This window comes from Malaclemys terrapin, chromosome 1, assembly GCF_027887155.1.
Source record: "Malaclemys terrapin pileata isolate rMalTer1 chromosome 1, rMalTer1.hap1, whole genome shotgun sequence".
In the NCBI taxonomy this organism is placed as follows: Eukaryota; Metazoa; Chordata; order Testudines; family Emydidae; genus Malaclemys; species Malaclemys terrapin.
In genome coordinates this window covers 328,272,980-328,287,477 of record NC_071505.1, presented here as the reverse complement: position 1 = coordinate 328,287,477, position 14,498 = coordinate 328,272,980, and the positions used below count along the sequence as shown (strand labels likewise).

The window sequence follows — 14,498 nt, the reverse complement described above, 5'->3', positions numbered from 1 at the left end:
GAAATGAGGCCATTGCTAATATTAAAGTTTTAAGCTGCCACAAGTCTACGGCTTACCATGTCTGCCTGCAACAGAAATTCCGTTCTCCTGAGAGGCTTCTCAAATGTGCTGTAGAAGACCCCAGGCACTGAATGCGAAGGCCGAGAATTCGACCTTGTGCTGAGTGCGCATGTGAGAGGTGCTGTGCATGGTCTTGTTAACAGAGAAAGACTATGTTCTTTGTTCACAACTACATTTATCTTTCTGAGGAATTCACTCCCTTTTTCCCATTCCCACAGCCCCATCTGCGACTGTCTCACAACCTAGCCTGTCATCACACTCCCAGAGGCTAGCGCGGATTAGGCATAAGAAGAAGAGGACACGGGAGGACATGTTCTCGGAGCTTATAGCCTGCTCCAGAGCCCAGGCAGCACAGCAGACCCAGTGGCGGGAGAACTTGACCCGAATGCACCAAGCCAACATGGATCGGGAGGAGAGGTGGCGTCAGGAAGACCAGCAGGCGACTCAAACCCTGCTTGGACTAATGAGGGAGCAAACGGACACGCTCCGGCGCCTTGTGGATGTTCTGCAGGAACGGAGGCAGGAGGACAGAGCCCCGCTGCAGTCCATCTCTAACCGCCCTCCCCCGCCACCAAGTCCCATACTCCCCTCACCCAAAGTGCACAGAAGGAGAGGCGGCAGAGTCCCTGCTAACTCTCACTCCACCCCTGCAGAGAGCTCGAGCAGCAGAAGGCTCTCATTCCCCAAAATTTGACAAGTTCTTTCCTTCCCGCCTGACACAAGCCCCCGTCCAAGTTTCACTTTCCCAGTTCCATGTTTGGTTGATAATAAAAAATACGTTTCTGTTAACTACTGTTTCCATCATGTTCTTTTGCAGGAGGGGGGGATAGGGGGTTGGTAATTCGACAGGACAGTCACCTTTGGCAGGGTATATAGTCGGGGGCAGGCACAGCAGCAGGGCACATACATAGTGCAGTGATGCAGTGACTAGTTACCCTGGTTAGTCTGGGAGGTTGTTTTCATGTTATGTGGTGGGGGGTGGGTTGCTCTGTGACTTTGTGGCAGGGGAGGGCAGTTACAGATCTTAAGCGGCGGTCCTTAGGCAGGATCACAGAGCCACACAGCAGGGGATCTGTAACCGTCCTCCCCCTGCCACAAAGTCACATAGACCCCCCCATACACACAGTCCCTATCAGGAGGGGTGACAGGCTCCGTTGAAACAACCATCCCACCGCAGCGGAGCCTGTCAATCCTTGAGTTTAGAAGCTGCATTCGCGCCACTACAGTACACCCGCTCCGCACCACAGTCTGCGTCCCAGTTTTAAAAAATTCCCGCGAATACAGTATTAAAGAAAACGGTGTGCTTTAACAAAGTAGAACTATTTTTATTTTGAAACGTGTGTTGGAAGTGGGGTGAAGGGGGTATGTAACTGGATAGGATAGTCAACATTAACTGGGCAAAGAAATGGGGGCAGGTTTAGCTTCTCAATACACAAACTTTAAAGTCACAGGTTACCCTGCTCACTCAGGAACTTTGCTTTCAAAGCCTCCCGGATGCACAGCGCTTCCCGCTGGTCTCTTCTAATCGCCCGGCTGTCTGGCTGTGAGTAATCAGCAGCCAGGCTATTTTCCTCAACCTCCCACCCCGCCATAAAGGTCTCCCCCTTGCTCTCACAGAGATTGTGGAGCACACAGCAAGCTGCAATAACAATGGGGATATTGGTTTCGCTGAGATCACAGCGAGTCAGTAAGCTTCTCCATCTCCCCTTGAGACGGCCAAAAGCACACTCCACCACCATTCTGCACTTGCTCAGCCGGTAGTTGAAGAGTTCTTTTTCAGTGTCCAGGGCGCCAGTATAGGGCTTCATGAGCCAGGGCATTAGCGGGTAGGCTGGGTCCCCGAGGATGACTATAGGCATCTCCACATCCCCAAGAGTTATTTTGTGGTCCGGGAAGTAAATACCTTGCTGCAGCCGTCTAAACAGACCAGAGTTCCTGAAAACACGAGCGTCATGAACCTTGCCCGGCCATCCCACGTAGATGTTGGTAAAACGTCCCCTGTGGTCCACCAGTGCTTGCAGCACCATGGAAAAGTAGCCCTTTCTGTTAATGTACTGGCTGGCCTGGTGTTCCGGTGCCAGGATAGGGATGTGAGTTCCATCTATGGCCCCACCGCAGTTTGGGAATCCCATCGCTGCGAAGCCATCTATGATCGCCTCCACGTTTCCCAGGGTGACTACCTTTGGCAGCAGTACATCAACGATTGCCTTGGCTACTTGCATCACAACAACCCCCACGGTAGATTTGCCCACCCCAAACTGGTTCGCGACTGACCGGTAGCTGTCTGGCGTTGCAAGCTTCCACAGGGCTATGGCCACTCGCTTCTGGACAGTCAGGGCTGCTCGCATCCGGGTGTCATTGCGCTTCAGGGCAGGGGACAGCAACTCACAAAGTTCCAGGAAAGTTCCCTTCCGCATGCGAAAGTTTCGCAGCCACTGGGATTCATCCCAGACCTGCAGCACTATGCGGTCCCACCACTCAGTGCTTGTTTCCCGTGCCCAGAATCTCCTTTCGACGGCATCAACATGACCCATTGCCACCGTGATGTTCTCGGCGCTGGGTCCCCTGCTTTCTGAGAGGTCTGTGCTACTCTCAGACTTCAGGCCATCACCGCGTTGACGTAGCCTCCTCGCCTGACTTTTCTGCATCTGCCTCAGGGAAAGGTGTATGATAAGTTGCGAGGCGTTGAGAGCGGCCACAACTGCAGTGATGGTTGCAGCAGGCTCCATGCTCGCAGTGCTGTGGCGTCCGCGCTGTCACTGACTAGAAAAGTGCGCGAACTGATTTCCCGCCGGCGCTTTCAGGGAGGGAGGGCGGGAGTGATGGACGGATGACGACAGTTACCCAAAAGCACCCTGGACACCTTTTTTTTACCCAGAAGGCATTTGCGGCTCCACCCAGAATTCCAATGGGCAGCGGGGACTCCGGGAACTGTGGGATAGCTGACCACAGTGCACCACTTCCAATGTCGACGCTTTCCCCGTTAGTGTGGACTCACAAAGTCGAATTACTGTCCTTAGTGTGGACACACACGTTCGACTTTGCAATATCGATTCCAAAAATTCGATTTAAGTAAAATCGAACTACTCTCGTAGTGTAGACAAGGCCTTAGAGCCATTAACCTCGGCATTGGAGCGGTGGGTGCCGGCACATTGCACCCCACAAAGTCTGCTCAGCACATTGCCGTTCCCCACCACTTCTTGCCACATATGTGGCAGAGTGAGATTGGGTAAATTGGTTCTGCAGAGGTTACATTTCCCCCCCCCACCCCACTGCTAGCCCTTATGTCTCCTTGCTCGCCTGCAGAGCTGTGCCTGTGGTGCTGTTATTTGGCCATAAGGAAAAAAAGTAAGAAGATTATTGAGAGGGGGGGAAATTTGCCTATGTCTTATTGTGACAGAGTGCTAGGAGGCTACAGCTGACCCAGCACTCTGGCCACTAGGGTACTAGCAATTCTCCCCCCAGATTGTGTGTGTGATGATGTGCTCAATGGCTTAATGAGGTAGGAGGATGATGAGCTAATGAAAGCCATCAACCCATCAGCTGGGAACAGTTAAAGGATAGAAAGGAAGTTCAGGGGGGAAGCTGGCAGGGGCCAGGGGATACAGGTTCTCAGGATGGTGAGATCTCACACTCTCCCTCCCCAGAGAATGGGCTAAGGGAGAAGTTCATTCCAATTTTATGTTGCTGCACAAGGCTGTACTGGTGAAGGGAACCCAATAAATAAAACTGGTGCTTGTAAACTTGGAATCATCTAGCCTGTTTGTGGTGGTCCAAAGGGTAAAGAAGGAAGCCTGTTACAGCCATGCCATGGGGGAATTCTCCCTGGAGGAAGAGGGTCCACATGTAGGCGTCATGACACAATCTAGAGTATTTCGCCCTGAGGTCCAGGAACTCCACGTGGGAATCGAATACTGCCATTGTATTCATGGCATGTGTTCTCTGCTTGTTGATGTAGGTGTGGGCATCCGGTGTGGGCTACTTGATGTTGACATATGTGCCATCTAGAGCTCATGGTCCATCATGTTTCTCCTCTGGGTGACTGGGTTAGTCAGGAACTTTATGCAGTCTGTGGAATGGTTAATGATGGCCCCCAGGAACTGGTTCAGAACTGGTTCAGTACCTTGAAGGTGGTGGACTAGCTGATGCCAGTTGTCTGGGCAGTGAACCCTGGAAAGAGCTGAAGTCCATTATGGCCTGGATGGTACAGACCCATGTGGTCACGGATAGTGTGCGGCTCCTGAGGGTTGTGTCAGTGACGTCCTCCTGGAGGTTCAGCAGAGCAGCCGGGATGAGCCTGTAGCACTGTATGCAGGTGTGCTCTGATAGCCCCGTGAAACTGGGCTGAGGGAGTAGGTCTGAGGGTTTGCACGTGGAAGGTGAGGCATCCCTCAGGGCTCCTCCGGGGCAGGTTGCTTCTGCCCTCTGCCTGTGGTCCTCCTCCTTCTGTCATAGGTGGTGCTGGAGCATGAAGATTCTGTTTTCGATCATGGTTAGTGTTTCCTGCTGCTCTCAAGTTTTCCCCTTCCCTCCCCCCCCAAGTGTCTATCTTTGCTCCTTAGACCTGTCCAGACCCTCCTGTGGTTCCCCTTCCCCACCCTATCTGGCTACCCCAGCTGTCCCTGACCTCCACTCTGTGCCCCTCTAAGTACCACACTAACTAACCCCCTGCTCCTCTAATCGGTTCTCCATTCCTGATCTATGTCTAGCTCTACGTGCTCTCTCTGTCTCTTGTTCGCACTCAATACCTCTCTCATGCTTGTACTATACCTGTGGCCCCTATATGTCTGTTATGCATGGTTTGTGCAGCCCCTGCACACATTTGTGTCCAGCATCTGGCCCCACTGCTGTGGGGGCTGGCAAGTAGCAGGTGTTAGGTGCAGTCTGAGAATATCTACTGTATCAAGCCCCATGTGCGAGATAGACTGGGGAATGTCTAGTTTGAGGGTCACGCCAAGGCCAGAGATCTCAACTTGGCAAAGCTGTAATGTGTGAGTTCTTTTGAATACTAATACGATGTCACCGAAATGCGGGTAACCGAGCTGGGTCACTGAGGGGCAGTGTTTTAGTAAAGCTGCTACTGTCTCATACCGCTCCGCCTGGCTCCACTGCCCCTGCAGTGCAGGCTCCGACTCTGCCCCATGGCACCCAGCTCCAGTTACTGCCTCCCCACTGATGGTTTGGGAGCTGAGGTTCTGTCAGGCTCTGGCCAGGTCCCCCACCCAGTACTGGGCAAGGGCAGGGCACAACTCCACCAGTGGAGAGGAAGTCACTAGAACTGGATGGTGTAAAGGCAGAGCCCCTCCCTGCTGGCATGACGAAGGGATGGCCAGAGCAAATCTGAATGCATTGCAGCCTGGCGCATGGGCTTCTGCTCCCATTCCCAGGCTTTGTGGTTTCTGCCTTGCGTATGAGATAGTGCAGAGCTGCTAAGCAAGCTCACACTTTGACTGGCTGTGCACGTGTCACAGACAGAAAACGTAGGTACCCAGGGGACTTTAATGGTGTGAACTTAGACACCTAGGAATTGGCAGCACTGACAACTGAGCAGGGGTTTTGAGGATCTCAGTGGCACCTAATTGGTTAACTTGGGTGCTTAAGTTCTTTTGTGGATCTGGACCATTGTCTCTCTGTGCTTCTGTCATAAACAAATAGTTAAGGGTTAATGCCTCTTTTACCTGTAAAGGGTTAAGAAGTTCACCTAGCCTAGCTGACACCTGACCAGAGGAACCAATGGGAGGACAAGATGGCTCAAAGGGAAGGAGGGAAGTTCCCTTTGTCTGGGTCAGTTTCACTTTTGACCCGAGTGGGAAAGCTCCAGATATCAGCCCCTTATCAAGTAGTGAGTATTAGTGAAGGGAATAAATAGGTTTATGTTTATTTCTTTGTAACTTGTCTTGTGCAATTAGAGGAATAATCAAATTGGGTATTTGGGTATTTTTTGTGTAAGTTTTTGCCCAGGGGCACATCCTCTGTGTTTGGAATCTGTTGTCTGTGAGAATAGCTAGTATGCTAATCTCTCCCAGAGGGTTTTCTTTCACCTTTCTTTTCTTTAATTAAAAACCTTTTTTAATAACCTGATTGATTTTTCCTTGTTTTTAGATCCAAGGGGTTTGGATCTGGATCCACCAGGAGTTGGTGGGAGAAAGGAGGGGGGATGGTTAATTTCTCCTTGTTTTAAGATCCAAGGGGTTTGGATCTGTGTTCACCAGGAAATTGGTGAAGTCTCTCAAGGCTACCCAGGGAAGGGAATTAGTGCTTGGGAGTGGTGGCAGCTAGACCAGATCTAAGCTGTTAATTGAGCTTAGAGCTTCTCATGCAGGTCCCCCACATCTGTACCCTAAAGTTCAGAGTGGGGAAGGAACCTTGACAGCTTCAGTTCCTGATCTGGGGATACGAGTGTTTTCTTCATCACTGGCATGTTGTGAGGATAAACACACTAAAGATTATGAGGAGCTGCTCAGATAGTATGGTAATTGGGGGCTCTATAAGTACCTAAGCTCGATAAATATTTTATTTAGCATTTTTCTACAGTGTTAAGAAAACAATCTCTCCTTCTGCATCTGTGTCAGCTTATATTTACCAGAGGTTTTAAATGTAAATACAAATTCTTGAAAAGGTAAGAGAGTCTAAAGCCTGTAGAGCTTGTGAGAAACTGTCCAGCTCAACTGATGTGCTCAGACTTGACAGGCAGAACGTTTGAAGCTGTCACAGCTCAGGGAGAAGCAGATCTTTGCAGAACAGCTGGCATTTAAAGAGAGCGTGGGTTTTTTCTTATTGATTGTTGCCATTTTCTAAAGTGCCAGCTTTTCTGAGGAGGAAAGTAAAGAGCCCTTGCTTCAAATGACCCATCTGAATACCTGATGCTAAAACACAGGTTGGCTTTGAGCAGGAAGGTTGGGGTTAAGGTTGGGGTTGGGGTTAAGGAACTGCTCTGTGACTCAGGAAAAGCGGTGGTTCAGTTCTTGGTGTTGCTCCACACGTCTTGTGTGATCTTCAGAAAGTCACTTAGGGCTTATCTACACTAGCAATGTGGCTTGTGTAGTCGTGGCACAGCTCTCTCTCCCAGCGCTCTAAAAACCCACCTCCACGAGGGGCAGCTCCCAGCGCTGGTGCACTATCTATACTGGCACGTTACAGTGCTGAAACTTGCTGTGCTCAGGGTGTGTGTGTGTTTTTTCACACCCCTGAGTGAGAAAGTTGCAGCGCTGTAAAGTGCCAGTGTAGACAAGTCCTTAGGGTAAAACTTTCAAAACAGGCTAGGAGCTTAGGTCCCATTTTCAAAAGTGGCTTAGCCATGTCAGTGAGAGTTAGTCACCTCAATACCTTTAAAAATCAAGACCTGTGTCCCTAAATCCCTTTTGAAAATGGGATTTAACCTCCTAGGTCACTTGGGTACTTTTGAAAATGTCACCCCAATCCCTTTGTGCATCTGTGCAGAGGCAGATTAGGGGTTTGTGGAGCCCTGGGCCAGAGCAAATGGGGGCCCCTCCCCACCCCTTCCGCCTGTAGTCCCTCTCACTCTCCCGTGCTCCTGCTGTAGAGCAGGGTCGGGGTATGGGAGCTTGCTGCACTCCGACTACCCGGCGCTGCTGCTGTGGAGGGTAGCAAGCCACTGTGCCCCCGACCCCACTCCCTGGCAGGAGCACCAGTCAGGTGGAGCAGGTCGGGGCACGTGGGTGCCCATTTTTCCAGGGGGCCCCCATTTGGCTGGGGCCCCTGGGCACGGGCCTCATTGGCCCAGTGACTAATCTGCCACTGCCTCTGAGCACCACCGTGAACTGTAATAATACTTCCTTACTTCATAGGGGTATTTTGAGGATAAAACCTTTAGTGTGGTTATATCTACACTGCAGTCATGGGCTGTGACTGCAGCTTCTGTAGACATACCCAGACTATCTTTAACCTAGCTAGTCTGGGTCCCAGAACAGTGAAACTATGGCAGCACATGCTTCACTGTCAGCTAGTCACGCAAATATTATCCAGAATTCCAGGCAGGCTTGTAAAACCTGTGCTGAAGTGCAGGCTGCTACAGCTTCACTGCTACCAGTACCTGTTTGCACTAGATCAGGGGTCGGCAACCTTTCAGAAGTGGGGTGCCGAGTGTTCATTTATTCACTTTAAGTTAAGGTTTTGCGTGCCAGTAATACATTTTAACGTTTTTAGGTCTCTTTCTATAAGTCTATAATATAGAACTAAACTATTGTTGTATGTAAAGTAAATAAGGTTTTTAAAATGTTTAAGAAGCTTCATTTAAAATTAAATTAAAATGCAGAGCCCCCCGGACCGGTGGCCAGGACCCGGGCAGTGTGAGTGCCACTGAAAATCAGCTCGCGTGCCGCCTTCGGCACACGTGCCATAGGTTGCCTACCACTACACTAGATTATAGCTAACATGAGCTGAAGTCTCATCCCATGATTACAGTATAGACGTACTCTGTGATAGGCACACAAAATACTACAAGGATGGGCAGGGCTAGTTGTCCAGATTAGTTGCCTATGGGCAGATCCCCATTTGATGTAAATCATCATATCTCCATTGACACTTTACACTGGCTGGGGATCTGCCCCCTAAGGTCAAATGACTATAGTTTTTGACCATAGGATCTGACACTTTTCATTAAGAAGTACAAATAGTTGAACTTACTCCTTGTTTAGTAATGGGGAAGCTCAGAAGGTGCTGCCCTGCAAACCTTTATGAGTCTCTCTCTTGCTTTCACAGAACTGGACAGAAACGGAACAAGAAAGACTGGAAACCTTTAGCCTCAAAGCTGTAATTGTAATTTAAAAAATTATGCAAATGAATACCTTGTAATATGCTTGCAGACACGCATAAGCTATAACAGTCTCTTCTTTCTGTTCCCCAGCCAAAACAGTGATGAAGTGTAATGGTATCTGGGAATAAATACAGACATGTACGCCAGGAGAGAATTTAAAGCAGTATAACTCCCCCTACACAAGAGAAAATAACACATGACTAAAAAAATATTTAAACAGACACAAAATATCCACATTGTGACCCAAAGCCATTTTCAAATGAAGCCACTGAGTGGTATGAATCCATGTGGTAATAGGAATCAGGATCAGATCATAGACATTAGAAATGGAAAATACCTCTCTGGGGCCTGATCCTGCAACCCTTCACTCACGTGAATATTCCTCAACACCGAGTATTAAAAAATCCTGGGTCGGGCCCCCCAAAATCATAAGATTGACTTACAAATTATATGTTTAAAAATAATAAATATGGGGTTACTTCTGTTTTACTTTCTGATTTCTGAGCCTTTTAGGAACACTCAGATCTTCAGGCTTTTCTCCTCAACCATTAAGGCTAGAAATTTATTAAAAAAAATCTGAGACTTTTATGTAATCACATGACTCCAGGAACTGGGGCTTTAAGAACCCCCCCAAATATTCCATATATAAAAAAAGAGTGGGCAACACTGTTTAGTCCATGAGCCAGCAGTGGACTTGTTTAACTTTATGCACTGTGAGCAGTCCCATTGAATTACACCCCCCTCACAAAACCCCCCAACAACTGTGGTGTTTGTTCTTGCTACCATGAAGTCAGTGAGAATAACCCACACAGTGCAAATTTAAACATGTACAGTCCTTGTAGAATTGGAGCTTAAGTGGATGATTACCTTCAGTGGGACTATTCTCATGACTAATGATAGGAAGATCTAGAACTCCTGTGTGCAAAGCAGGAAAAAATTACATATACACCCAGGAAAGTGAGTATTGCATAATTTATTGAAAAATGAACTGTATAGATAGCGCACATTTTTAAAAAATAGAAGCAAATAAACTTTAAAGCATAGGATACAAGATTAGTGAGGACAATGGGTAAAATAAATCAGTGGTTCTCAACCAGGGGTACACATACTCCTGGGGGTACACAGATGTCTTCCAGGGGGTACATCAATTCATCTTGATATTTGCCTAGTTTTACAACAGATAACAGAAAAAGCATTAGCAAAGTCAATACAAACTAAAATGTCATACAGACAAAATGAGAAAGTAAGCAATTTGTCAGTAACAGTGTGCTGTGACAATTTTGTATTTTTATATCTGATTTTGTAAGCAAGTAGTTTTTAAGTAAGGTGAAACTTGGGGTACACAAGACAAATCAGACTCCTGAAAGGCATACAGTAGTCTGGAAAGGTTGAGAACCACTGAAATAAATTATAAATGCCTCTGTCAACCAGAAGGTGGCAGCAGAGTTCTCGTTAAACATCAGTTGTAGCAGACATATTCAGTGTGATGGAATTACTTCTTTAGAGAACAGCGCTTCATAGTAGCCCGGACAAAGACCATTGATTTTTTTCTCCCCTCTTTGGCAGCCTCATTTAAAAGCAAAGTGCCTGCAGTTGCCCCTGAGATGTGTACTGGGGATGTGTGTGGGTTCTGTTATTTGCTTGTGTTTGTGATTATTTTTTTCACAGATTTTTTTTTTTTATGCTGAAGGGGAGTCGTTGATGGGACTGAAGTAATGAAAGATTTGTTTTGCTCATGGCATATCAGGCTTCGGAGACTGGAGATGCCACGAGATCAGATATTGTATTATTTCATCTTCTGGGGCTCTCTTACACGTGCATCCGTATGTGTGCACACAGTAAACACAGATAGCTAGAAACACGCGTGGATTTGGGCTGTTGCAGGGCCCAACTGCACAAGCCTATCATGATTAACAAATGTTTGTACAATATTCTGAAGATGTCAAGGGCTAAGTATTAATTATTCTAATTTATCGCACCTCCTGATAATGGTGAGAGACACAATAAGTTCCTGCAAAGATCTGTTCTTCTGTCAGCAGTAAAATTGCATAGTGCAGAGTGAAAATTGTGGGAGATTCAGACTCTTGAGCACAGCTGGCCCTCATTTCCTCCTGAAAGCATTGCATCAAACTTCTGATGGTGCACTGTCCTACTGTGTCTTCTTTAAGAAATTGTTCTGTATCTCAGTGATTGTAGTTTCTATGGTAACTATGCAAGGTTTCTTTACTTAGTGGACAGTTTGGGGATGGGGGAAGAGTTTTAATGTGTCATGAGGAAGGAGCAAAATGATAAAATGAGCAGAGAAAGGAAAAAATACTGTTCCATGTTGTCTATTTCTCCCTAAATTGAAATGGCAGTACAAGGGGGTCAGTCTCTCTACCCAACTCATAAGGCAAGCAAACCAAGGCTGCCAAGCTACAGAGGGAGGCAAAACAGAAAGAAACAGCCTAAAAGAAAGGCCTGCCAGTGTTATAATTTTGAAATTGACAGCTTCTTACAGCTCAGTGTCTGCTGCTTTCATATTTTCCTCCTGCTGATGTTCTGACATTCACCCAAGATTACAGCAACAGAGTATTATTTTGTTGTGGGTTTTTCTCCCCCCTTCTCCACAGAGCAAGTATAACATGATTTGTGGCAGTATGGAGAGAAGAGGGAAAAAATAATGAAGGGATTGGAGCGGTTGATTTAAAGCCCAATAAGTGATTCAGTTTAAGTAAAGAATTAAATACCTATAGGTTGGTTAAAAGACAACAAAAGGTAGAATCTATCTATCTATATCTGTCTGGACTGTCTCATTCTGTGTTTGTAGAGCACCCCGCACACTGAGATCCCAAACTCAATCAGAGGCTAATGAAACAAATTGTATACAGTAAAATAATAATAAATTTCTATCTTAGGTTATATTTTTGTAATTATTTCTATAGTATTTATGTGCTGGCTAGCAATATTTGAAAGGTGTAAACTCCAAAAAGGGAGAGGGATTGCTTTATCTGGTAAAACAAAATAATGAGATGCACAGACTTAATCAAGGTTGACTATCAGGGGGAAATGGCTAACAGTGAAAACTATTAGATTGAATTGTTATTACTTATAACAAATCCAGAACCATGTTTATGATTCTTTGCAGCACAGATAGAGGCCAAGTTTTCCAAAAAATGCCTTGTGATTTTGGGTCTTGATTCAGCAAAACTCTTAAGCACATGCTTAATTTTAAGCACATGAATAGTTCCATTGACCTAAGTGGAACTATTCAGATGCTTAAAGTTGAGCTCATGCTTAAGTGCTTTGTTGAATCAGCTCCATGGTCCCCACCTTGAAATGCCTTAAAAAGGGTCTGGTTTTCAGGAAGTGCTGACTGCCCATTCTCTTAAAAATATAAGTCAGGCCCCTTTAAGATGTCTCAAATTGGGCACCCAAAAAATTGGGATATCTGAAATGAGCCTAGTAACTTTTGAAAATCTTGGCCTAAATCTCATGCTGTAAGCAGCTTATAACCTTGGTTAAGGCAAGACCAACAGAAGAGTAAGAATAAGGCAGAAGAGTAGATGATAACAGTCACTTCAGAGGCTAATGCTTCTGTTGTAAGAGTACGGATGAGTATATTATTGTCAAAGGTACAAGAAGCTATATTTTATAAGCTTCCTATAACATAGTTTTTCTAGGAATGTAAGGGAAGCCCTATCAAAACTGGAAGAGATACAGCACTAGCAAATATGCCATAGGGCACAATCATACAATGCCCAAGGGATGAACTAGATGACCCAACAGCTATTTTTTAATCTATATTTTACATAGGCTACATGATCCTCTTCAATGCATGACACAGAGGGGAAGGTGGATGGAGGAGAAGGCAGAGGGGAAAAGAAGATACGCAGTAGTATCCCTCAGCTTTTCCATGGCCAAATATGCAAAATGTACTTGTGATCAGCTAAGGAGGAGAATAGGGGATGGGCAATAGCTCTATTGTGGGGCATCTTCCACTGTAAATTATTATTTAAATGGCAGTTTTCCATCTCCACAGCTTTCACATGCCACAGAGGAGTACACCCGTGGTGAGTGGGGAACCCATCAATGGCAGCCATGGAAGCAAGTAAAATTGTCAGTCTGATGGTGAAAAAAAGCATGGATCAGTGTGGCTGGGTCCTCATATAAGAGAAAAGGGTATTGTCTGTAGGGCACCTGGAAAAAACCCCAAACAACCCCGTTTTGACACCACTGCTATCTGGGAGTCAAGGAACAGAGAGCAATGCTGTGCAACTCCTTCAGAAGTGGAAGAGAGAGGACTTTAGTTGAGGATAAACCTGCACTATCCATGATAGGTGAGGATATCTGTTGCATATTGTAACCCATAGCATCCTATCTACCGTAGAAACCTCATATAGATCTTGACCAAGAGGAGTGACAGGATTTAGCCCTGTAGGATTTCACAGGTGAAGCTCCTCAGGTAAGAAGAATAGCTGCTCATCATCATTCTCTAGGGTCTCCTAAAAAGGAAAGCTCACAAACATCTCAAGGAGACTCCATTTACTTTTGCCAGGTCCTGCAGGTGAAACAGCAAAACTTCACGATTCATACTGTGAAAAAGCCAGATAGCTAGCAATAATTAGCATTGAGGTTTGATCTTCATCCACAACAAGGAGGCGGCAGTCTGTTGGTTTAACCAGCAGTTTTGGGGAAACTGGGTGCACTGAAAACGTTAAGATTTGTAATTGCTTGAACTGGAATATTGCCTTAATGTTTTGCACTATTCGCCTTTGTCTTGTTTATTGATCTGCAGAAGAGCACTGAGAGCAGCCTTCAAGATGGCCAACTCTACCAGTCTACTAGCTGGAGGAAAGGTGATATGATGGCCCCTGGCAACTCCAAGTTAAATTTGAAATGCGACACTATAACTTACCCTAATTCTATATGTGCTCAGTAAGAGTCTCGTCCTCCATAATGATCCTCCATCACTGCAGTCAGGGTGCCCAGTACCCTTCAGGAGTAGCTCAGCACCTCATAGGATGAGGTGCTAATTCAGAACAGTGGCTGATAGACTGTTCAGTGAGGTCCCGTTGCTTTGGAGATCTCTAAAGGAACATGCACATAACAGCAGCGGCCCTGGAACTGATCCTTTATCTAGGAAAGCTGATACATTAGATTAAAAGATGAGATTAGCATATCGGATTGGGAGGAAGGTAGTTTGATTTTTTTCTAATTTTTCTGTGTGGGACAGTGCCCCAGTGCTAGTCTCCACACACGATGGCAGATTTCTTCTGTTGTCTTGTCTGGGAGCTGCTGTTTAATACTGTATGTTGCTGTCAGTTCTGTAGCATTCAAGTGTACAACTATAGCAGTGATTAAAATGCTTATCTAGCCACTTCAGCCTATTTTCTGGCTTCTGATGATGAGGTGGGTAGCTTCCTTACAACTATCTCATAATTTGAGTTTATTATTCTGCATTTGAAAAACATTCTGATCAGTAAGAGCAGCGAGGCTTTTCTGTGCTCGTTAACCTCACTTTTACTGCTCTTTCAGACTCCACAGCCAACACTGATGCCTGGTCTACACTACAGACTTATATCGGTATAACTGTGTCTCTCAGGGGTGTGAAAAATCCACACCCCTGAGTGATGCAGTTGTACCAACCTAACCCCTGGTGTAGACAGCGCTATGTCGGCAA

At 46.3% G+C, this 14,498-nt stretch overlaps 1 long non-coding RNA gene across 1 annotated transcript; it reads left to right on the top strand.

The window, feature by feature from the left end:
• Positions 1-5,856: 5,856 nt before the first annotated feature.
• LOC128831062 (uncharacterized) lies at positions 5,857-14,195 on the top strand. Its single transcript, XR_008443734.1, has 3 exons — positions 5,857-5,902; positions 12,858-13,155; positions 13,614-14,195. It is a non-coding gene; the product is annotated as an uncharacterized LOC128831062 (long non-coding RNA).
• The last annotated feature ends 303 nt before the right edge of the window (positions 14,196-14,498 follow it).